We start from the raw sequence: 9324 nt of genomic DNA on the forward strand, positions 1-9324 counted from the left end.
GGGCGGGGGGGGGGGGGGACCAGGAAGAGAGTGGAGGGGGGGGCATGGAGATGAAATATATAATTATTATTTAAATCAGTTCTGATGCCATAAGGAGAAAAATCAAAGCTTTCTGTGGCATTTCCCCAGTGCCATTTTTTTATTATCTTATCAAACATGGCTGGCATTTGTTTTACAAAAAAACTCCTTTAATTAAAAAAAAATGTCTCTAATAAAAGTTAAAATAGCCCACAAGCCATCGGGTGACAATGGAAGGAAGACGGGCATTTCAGCAACTTAAAGCAGATTAAAAAACTAATTTGTTGACTCTCTTTTCGAAAGCTCACCTCTCCCTTGGAAGGCTGTGTGTTTTGCATAATGAGCCAGAAATCCTGAAATCGCTGATGCCTGCTCAGCTCCCTCTTTGTTGGGATTTCAATGGGCTCCCACCTCACGTGGGGGCGAGATTTCTTCTTGTTGCTCTGGCCAGGGTTTAATGGAATCAGTTCACTCCCTGTACTTAAAATCTTTATAAAGCTTTCCCTGCTGCTGGGAGGATAAAGAGCAGAATATTTATGGGGCCCATAAGGCCCTGAGATTTATCCGCTTTCATTGTGGACCAGTTCCTCCCCACCCCAAAGATCTAGTGTCCATGTCCTTGGTTCATGCACTCGCCTTCCCACCCCAGGACCTTTGCACGTGCTATTTCCTCTGTTTTCCCATCCCTCTGCACCTGGTTAACCCTAATCATCCTTCAGAGTCCAGCTCACTTTCCCTTTCTTGGGAAGCCTTCCTTTTAAATGCTCTAATTTGTGCCTCCCCTTCCTCCAGAGTCAGATACTTTCCTTCCTGACAGTTACTCTGAGTTGTAATTACGTGACACTTCCCAGAGTTCTCTCCAGACTGGTTTCTGCAGGTGAATTATGGAAGCAAATGTCATGAACCAGAGTCCAAACACAGACAGAAGGTTTGGTTTTCAGTAGTAGCTTTAGCTCCCGTGCAGCTGGCCTCATTTTACAGATGAGAACACTGAGGCCAGAGACTGAGCCATTGGCTGTTGTTAAGTTGCTAACATTGGAACCCACTGTCTGATTGCAAAGAATGTTTATTTCTTGAGGGCCTGCCATGTGCCAGATACTCTTTCAGGTGCAGAAAGATGCCACTTACTCAACACGGTGAAAAATGAAGAAGAGTTCCAGGTAAGTGCATTTTCCAGACATCACGCACAGAAATAGTTAACCATGGGATCAAAATATTTTATACAGTCAACTATTCTTTGCCCTTTCCCCTGCCTACTGAGTGGGAATTAACTGTTTCTTGGGGCCATCACAGCAGCCAGCAACATTTTTGCTGCTCTATAACATAGCACATTGATTGCATAACGGTATTCTTGCCTTATCGACGGTTTTACTTTCCACGATTTCAGTTATCTGTAGTCAACTGAGGCCCAAAAATATTAAATGAAAAAATTCCAGAAAGAAACAATTCATATGTTTTAAACTGCACACCATTCTGAGTCACATGATGACATCTCACACCATCCTGCTCCATCCAGCATGCTCTATGTGCTCCCTGCCCGTGAGTAGTTTAGTAGTTGTCTGCATTCTCAGATCGACTGTCAAGGTATCACAGTGCTTGTGTACAAGTGGCCTTTATTTTACTTAATAATGCCCCCAAAGCACAAGGATGGTGATGCCGGCAATTCGGATATGCCAAAGAGAAGCCATAAAGTGTGTCCTTTAAGTGAAAAGTTCTCTATTTAATAAAGTAAGAAAAAAATCCAATACTGAGGTTGCTGGGATCTATAGTTAAGAATGCATCTTCTATCTGTGAAACTGCCTAATAAATAAGTTAAACTTGATTGCAGGAATGTATTATGGGGGAAAACAGATATTATAGGGTTCGGTCCTGTCCGCGGTTTCAGGCATCCACTGGGGGTCCTGGGAAGCATCCCCTGTGGACAAGGCTACTGTTCACTGTTCTCTAATTGGTGACCTTGTTCTATAACATTGAGATGAGCATAAGCTGAAGCTACTGAGATGATGAGGTCATTTGACTCCTGCATTAAATCCTGCCCCCCTACTGGGATCCTTTCATTTTCACGTTTCTTCTTTTTATGATCTCTTCACCTGTACCCTCATTCTCTGGCTGCTATCACTGTGCTTTCTCTACCATCCTACACATGTTAATTTGTCTAATTTGCTCCTTCTATAGGCTGTAAGGCCGGGTAACCAGGTCACTGAGCTTGTTAGGATGGTGTTCGAAGTTGAGAGTAAAGAGGCTCCACGTGGAGAAATGTTGGCTCTTTTCTGATATGGACACTGTGGCGATTCAATGGGATGATTTCTCTTCCTGCTTCACAGGGAGTTGAGTTTCTAGGACAGTGGTTCTCAACCTGTGGGTCGCGACCCCTTTGGCGGTCGAACGACCCTTTCACAGGGGTCGCCTAAGACCATCCTGCATATCAGATATTTACATTACGATTCATAACAGTAGCAACATTACAGTTATGAAGTAGCAACGAAAATAATTTTATGGTTGGGTCACAACATGCGGAACTGTATTTAAAGGGCCAGAAGGTTGAGAACCACTGTTCTAGGACAAACGGGGACGTCTCTTCCCTTCTCTGGGCCTCCATCTCCCCATTGAAGAATTCTCCCAGCTCCCAAAGTCTCTGGAGCTGCTGCCCCTCTGGATGCCCGGCCTGTGGAGAGATGTGAGCCTGATCCAGGGTCACTGACCTGTGGACATTGATTTCTGGCCTCCTCTCTTTTCCCTAAGGCCCAGGACCCCAGCTGGGCTTTTTAGCTCAGAAGTCAGCACATTTTTCCTAGGAAGAGCCAGATAGTAAATATCTTAGGCTTTGCTGGCCACATGGTCTCTGTCACAGCTTCACGACTCTGCAGTTGCAGCTGCAAAACAGCCACAGACAATCTGTAAACGAAAGGGTGTAGCTATGTCCCAATAAAACTTTACTGACAAAGACAGGAAGGGGGCCGGATTTGGCCTGGGGGCCCTAGCTCGTCAAGCACTGTCCTAAAGCATTCCAAGAGGCGTCCAACCCTCCTCTGGGGCTAGGGCAACCAACGATCACCGGTTCCCATCGGGACTCTCCTGGTTTGAGCACTAAAATGTGCGTTTGGGAAATCTGTCCGTTTCAGACGAAGCGGGATGGCTGGTCTCCCTGTCTGGGATCCCGTGGCCTCTGGTTTCTTCCATCTCGACGTTGCTCTGGCTGTGACATTCAACCGTCTCCTCCTCAAGAAGGAAAAGGAAGAGAAAGAATAGGAGGAAGGGCTCCTGTTTCCGATGTGCCGGGCACTGTGTGAAGGGCCCTGTCAACATGACCGCCTTTGATCCTCACAACAACCTGGCTGGGTGCGGTGGCTGGAGATGGCCACAGGGAGGGGTCGAGGCTGGGCTGGATCTCGGTCTAATCTGCCTCCAGAACCCAGGTTCTCCTGCTTCCCCTCGGGACTGTAAGCTCCTTGAAGACAGAACTGGGGTCTCCCATCTCTGCATCTTCAGTGCCCACACAGAGTATGACACTTAGAAGATTCTAAGCGAATACTAAGTGTCAGCAAACACTGATGCGCAAGAATAAAAGAATGAATGAGCAAATACCCCTATCCCCCCCCCCCCCCCACACACACCCAAATAGGCACTTTCCACTTCTACGAAAGATTCATTCCTGCCTACCTAACCTCCAGGAGAGTGAAGGGGGAAATGCTGAGTGGATGCTAGGATGTCAGTATGTCAAACGTGCCTGCTGGCACTGGGGAGGCAGTGTGACATCGTGGTTAAAAACATGGTCTCTGACATCAGGTGATCTGGGCGCAAATCCCAAGTGTGCCTCTTCCAGGCTGTGGGACCCGTGCAAGCGAACTCCCCTCTCTGAGCCTCACAGATTATAACGGAAGATTATAAAAGAAACTGTCTTGTAGACAAGAAACTGCCTGTTGGAATAGATAAGACATATATGAAGCCTCTGGCTTGGGGTATGGTATCTGGTGAACACTCCACAAACACCTATCATTATTATTACTATTGTATTATTACTGCTAATGTTGAGATGAGCAGAAAGCGAGGTAGGAATGGGACATCCATGGTGAGAAGCACAGGTATTCATTATGCAGTTCTGAGTGAGTACCAGGCGTCAAACAGGACAAGGAAACACAGACTGCTTGTAACTGATTAGTTAGCTATCACCACACTAATGCTGCGTAACAAACACCACCAAATCCCAGCGACGTGCAGTGAGAGGCATTTATTTCGCTACCCAGATAGTGGCTGAGCTAGGCTCTCTCTTCACTGAGGTGTGGGCTCAGGGAGGCTGGACATGAGTTCATTCTGGGGCCAGGCTGCGGGGGCAGTGGCCACCTTCGGGGAGCTCTTCTCCCAGTCATGGCAGAAACATGCAAGGCTCTGAGTCCTCGGCTAGGAACAAACACGCTGTCACTTCCGCCTCACCCGAATGGCCAAAGCTGGTCACGTGGCTGGACCCAAACAAAGGACGAGGAACATAAACCCTGTCTGTCCCTTGAGTGGGAGGAATGACGATGGTGCGTGGCTGAGGGTATGGACACCGGGAGGAAGGAGGAATTAGAGCCTCTGATGCATGTGCCCCGATAACCAAACAGCAGCCACACCCTGCCTCACACTGCCTTGCGCTGCTTGCCTCACCAGCTTCCTCTTCAGCCCCTGCCTCACCAGCTCTTGGTCAAAATCTGGGAGACCCTTAGCGGTAACATGTGTAGGCCTTGGGGACCCTAGCCCCACCTTCCCAACATCTGGACCTGCTCCAGGGAGCCATTCATCTCGGGCAATTTCTTTCCTCACTTGATTTGTTTATTTAAGGAAAACAAGTTGCTCCTAATTAGAAACACTGCTGTCGAGATGCGCGGCCCATCCCAGGCTGCCGACGTGCAGACCTCCTGCCTGAACTGATACCTGCGCTCTTAACATCTGCGCGTTTGCTCAGCAGCAGTCCTCAGGTGCAGGCTTCTGGCCACAGCGACTGGGGCTGCTGCGGGGGTTGTGGGAGCCGGGGGCAGGGGAATACACCGGCTTCGGGGCTAAGGCGCAGAGAAAACGAACACGCAACATCCCGGCGCGCTGCTCAGAGCCGGCACCGATCGCTGAGCCAACACTCGGAAGGTGCACAGCACGAGCACAGCTCAAACCTGAGGAGCAGGCGGAAGAGTCGTTGTAAAGGTTCGGAAACGTTTTCTGCTTGGAGTCTCTCAGTTGTGTTTACACACACACACACACACACACACACACACACACACCTTTACCCCCCTATGGATACTTAGATCTGCAGAAATGCACATCTCGGAAACACACACATACACACATGAGACATGCACAAAAGTGACAGGGTCTGATAGACAAGCAAACATGCTCAGAAACATACATGGCCACCCAGAGACATGTGAGAAAGTACAGTGCAACAGGCCAGGTACACACACTCAGAAACATGCTCATACACAAAAGTTACACTGCAACATCCCCAAACACACTTTGAGAGACATTCACATACACACAGAGACACACTCAAATGTACACTGGAACCAACACACCCAGATACCAACACCGGGAAACTCACACATACACATAGAGATACAACTGAGCATGCAATGCTACACACAGGCACAGACACTCAGCAACATGTGTGCGCACACAGATGCTCAAAAAGTGTACACTGAATACACATATGTGCACACCCACAGAAGCACGTGTATACTCAGAGACGCAACCAAATGCACCCTCTAACACTCATAGATACACATGCCCTGAACATCATACATGCTCACAGAGACAATCACAGAGGTTATACCATGACCAACAGATGCACACACTTACACAGAGACAACCAGGTGTGCAGTGCTATACACACGTATGCACACAGAGACATGCACAATGTACACTGGAAACCATGTAGACAGATATGCCTGTAAGTGCATACCACAGCTCACACTCACATAATCAGTGCACACACATATACACTCAAAAGCACCCACATGGACATGTGCAGACAGCATGGACAGCTAGCAGAGCGTGCACCAGGCAGACCTGCACAGCTTCTCAAACACAAGTATTACCGCACAGACCCACACAGCACATGCGTGCAGCTGTGTAGCCATGCACCTGCCCAGTCACAGAGACACATCCAACTCACATACAAACAACTGCTTAACACTCACAAGTGCACACGCACCCTGCACTTGTGCTGACTCACACAGGCACGCGTTCTCTTGCGGGCATGCACACGCACACGTAACTCATCAACCCATGTTTATGCGATCTCCTAAATACACACTCATATTGACACTGTTCTCACATATGTGCACATACACTAAGGTTTTTATGTCAGCCATACTCACAATGAGCACATGTGCCCCAAACCTGCATGAGAATATACACATGCGTCTACACACACACTCACATCCTACTCCACCAGGAAAGCAAACTGTTGATTTTTTCAGGCAAGCCCACAGACTGAGCTAGCCCACGGCGCACTGCTCCTGCCCAGTCCCTACTGCACGCCCATGAACTCACTCGTCAGCAGAGATGAAGTCTGCCTTCCCACAGTGATTTCAGCCTGGGCCCTGGGGAACCCTAGTTTGGGGAGGGACAGATGTCCCAAGCCTCAGAACCACTCAGCACGAAATAAGACTGACCAATCTTCTGCCTTCCCCCACAATCTCAGCAACACCCCGTCCCCTGCCTACACACACACACACACACACACACAAACACACGGAAGGCACTTTCCCCAGCATGGCTGTTCCTGCAGGGAACAGCAGCCTCACCAGCTCAGACAGCCTCAGCAGACAGTGCCTGACACCCAGACACACCTACTAACTTCTCTGCCCTGGGTCCCTACATAGCTGCAAAGTTGAAGCCATGGAGACAGCTTACCTCCACCTCCTGTTGTCATGGTGACACAGCAGCTGGATGCCTCAATTCCTCCCCAGATGGCCCTGGGCTCCCCACTAGGAGCTACTGGTCCAGCCATGCTTTTATGAGGCAGCAGCGAAGGGGTGGGGACTGCAGGTGCCAGGTGATTGCAGAGGACAAAGGCCCTGCCCCCCAGCCAAGGATCACCTGGTGCGATAGGGCCAGCCCCTGGGGGGAAATAGCAGCCGGATGCCCATGCACAGGACCTGAAAACAGGGCGCTCTGCTGCTGGGTGTGTGGAGCTCCACTCCAGTCTCCGCTCCATACACTAAGTGCTTGCATGCACCATCTCAGTTAGTCCTCCCAACAGCCTTCTGGAGCCGGAACTATGAGCTCCCCATTTACAGTGGAGGGAGCGAGGTTTGGAGGGTGGAGTGTTGGTTAAATGCAGAGGTGTCCAAGTCCCAAGCCTCTTAAATTACACCAACTTTTGGGATTTTGAAAAATCTCATCTGTAATAATTGCTCAGGGTCATAGAGTGCCTGAACTGGGACTTCTGAGGATCCATGAAATCTCTTCCTTTTACAGAAGCAGCTATGGAGGCCCAGAGAGGTCTAGCGATTTTCCCAAAGTCACACAGCAAATTGAGGGCAGACTTGAAACTGAACCAGAGATGGAGTTCCTGACCCAGAGATGGGGTTCCCCCAGGACATCAAGAACCGGTCTCTGACGCTCTGTAAGAATACCAGGGTCTCAGCAGCCTAGGGAAGCAACTCCTAGGCTGGCCCCAGGTCAGAACCCCAAGCAAGGGCAAGAGGTCCTCAGACTCCCACCTCACGCCTCAAACACTTTCCAAGAACCACGCGGCAATGCTATTCCCCAGAGACAGCCTCTGGCCCCAGCAGGCGACTGCAGGAATATGTCCCACCTTCTGGTCATGGCCAGAAGCAGGTCCACAAACAGTCCATCGAGAGGACCCCAGCCTTAGGCTGGAACCTCAGTGAGGCAGCACAATGCCTTCTAGAGGTCTGTGGCCGCAAGGGTGGCTCCAACATGATCCTTGGAGACTAGGTGGCCTCTTTGAATCATGCTTTTCATTAGGAGGAAAAATAATCTGGCCCAACTCGTGAGCTATGTGCTGGCCTCAGCACAGCCTCTAGGGACATGGAGCGTGGGGGGACCACCCACATCCTCAGAGCTGGGGGTGAGCATGCCAGGAGTCCTTAGACAACTGTCCATTCCAGCTCCTTTTTTTTTTGCAAAAAAGTTTGCACCTCCCCAAGCTCCAATCTGAATGGTCTCATTGAATGGCCCAGGAAACTTGCCCCAAATCTTTTGCTCATCTAAGGAGCTGCAAGGAACGGAAGGTGATCCCCGCCTCTCCTAGTGGCTCTGCCAAGGAGGTAAGTCCTCTCCTGGGATGACACTCGGGGTTTGGATGGAGGTGATCTGACTGAACTGAATGGGTCCCCCTGCCCTTCAGTTCCCTCTCCCTCTCCTTACACACACACACACACACACACACACACACACACACACACATACACACACACCCCAGAATGGACACAGGCAAGCCTGCAAAGCCCTGGACGCAAAGCCCATCACCTGGGCAGCCTGGATGCTGGCTCAGATAACGAGGAGCCTCCTCCACCAGAGTATCATCCCCAACGAATACCTTTAAAGCCAACTGGAAAATATGACCAGTGCTTCCTCCCTCAGAACTCGGAACTGCCCAAGAAGAGGGTGGGTGACTCATGAATCAAATGAAAAGGGCCCGCTGCCTTCCTCCTGGCCCAGCTCAGCGGGAGAAGCCCTCGAGTGCCTGCCTTTGGGGACCCGCAGGATGTCCAGGGAAAGGCTGCCTGGCTGAGCCAGAATGTCCCACCCTCTGCCAGAGGAGAGAAAGTTTGTCATTTACCCGGAGCTGGGCTGTCACCGCTCTGGGTTCTTTACTCACCTGGCTCTGGGCGCTGAACCCCCAGCCTGCGGAGAAGCGGCTGGAACTGGAAGCTGGATCATTTCGCAGAGGCTCCCCACCCTCTAACCCGCTTCGCGGCCCTCAGCCCTTACCTGCGGGGGTGTCAGCCACTTGCAAACTCTGCCAGCGGAGCCGAGCAGGCGCCTGGGGTCTCTCTCAGAGACTCCCTCGTCCCGCTTGGCGTGCCCGCTCTGTGGGCGCCTTCCCAGCTGCCAGCTGCTGCAGTGGCATCAAGGAGAGCGGAGTCCAGATTTCCTTCCTCGCGGCCACGGCTCCTCCAGCCGGGCTCGGGGCTATTTCTCCGGGGCTGGTGCAAGGGGCATCCTCCGCCTCCAGCGGGAAAGTGAAGTGTGCGTCCTGGCTTGCAGCAGCGGCGACAGCGGTGGCCGGAGACCAGGAGGGGTGGCGACGCCAGCCGGCGAGCTGGGGAGGCGGGCGGAGGCGAGAGGAAGTGAAAGCCCGGC

At 51.1% G+C, this 9324-nt stretch overlaps 1 protein-coding gene across 4 annotated transcripts in view; it reads right to left on the reverse strand.

The window, feature by feature from the left end:
• WSCD2 (WSC domain containing 2) overlaps positions 1–9318 on the reverse strand; it is a 73683-nt gene extending 64365 nt beyond the window's left edge. For 2 of the 4 annotated variants that reach the window (XR_001362763.1, XM_014542472.1), the window contains exon 1: positions 8953–9318. The gene's annotated coding sequence lies outside the window, so the exon portion shown is untranslated. Of the gene's footprint in view, positions 1–6903; positions 7063–8839; positions 8905–8952 lie in introns of those variants that run through there. The other 2 variants (XM_014542474.1, XM_014542473.1) reach the window with 2 other exon arrangements.
• Positions 9319–9324: the final 6 nt, after the last annotated feature.

This window comes from Myotis brandtii, unplaced genomic scaffold (assembly GCF_000412655.1).
Source record: "Myotis brandtii unplaced genomic scaffold, ASM41265v1 scaffold303, whole genome shotgun sequence".
Classification (NCBI taxonomy): domain Eukaryota; kingdom Metazoa; phylum Chordata; class Mammalia; order Chiroptera; family Vespertilionidae; genus Myotis; species Myotis brandtii.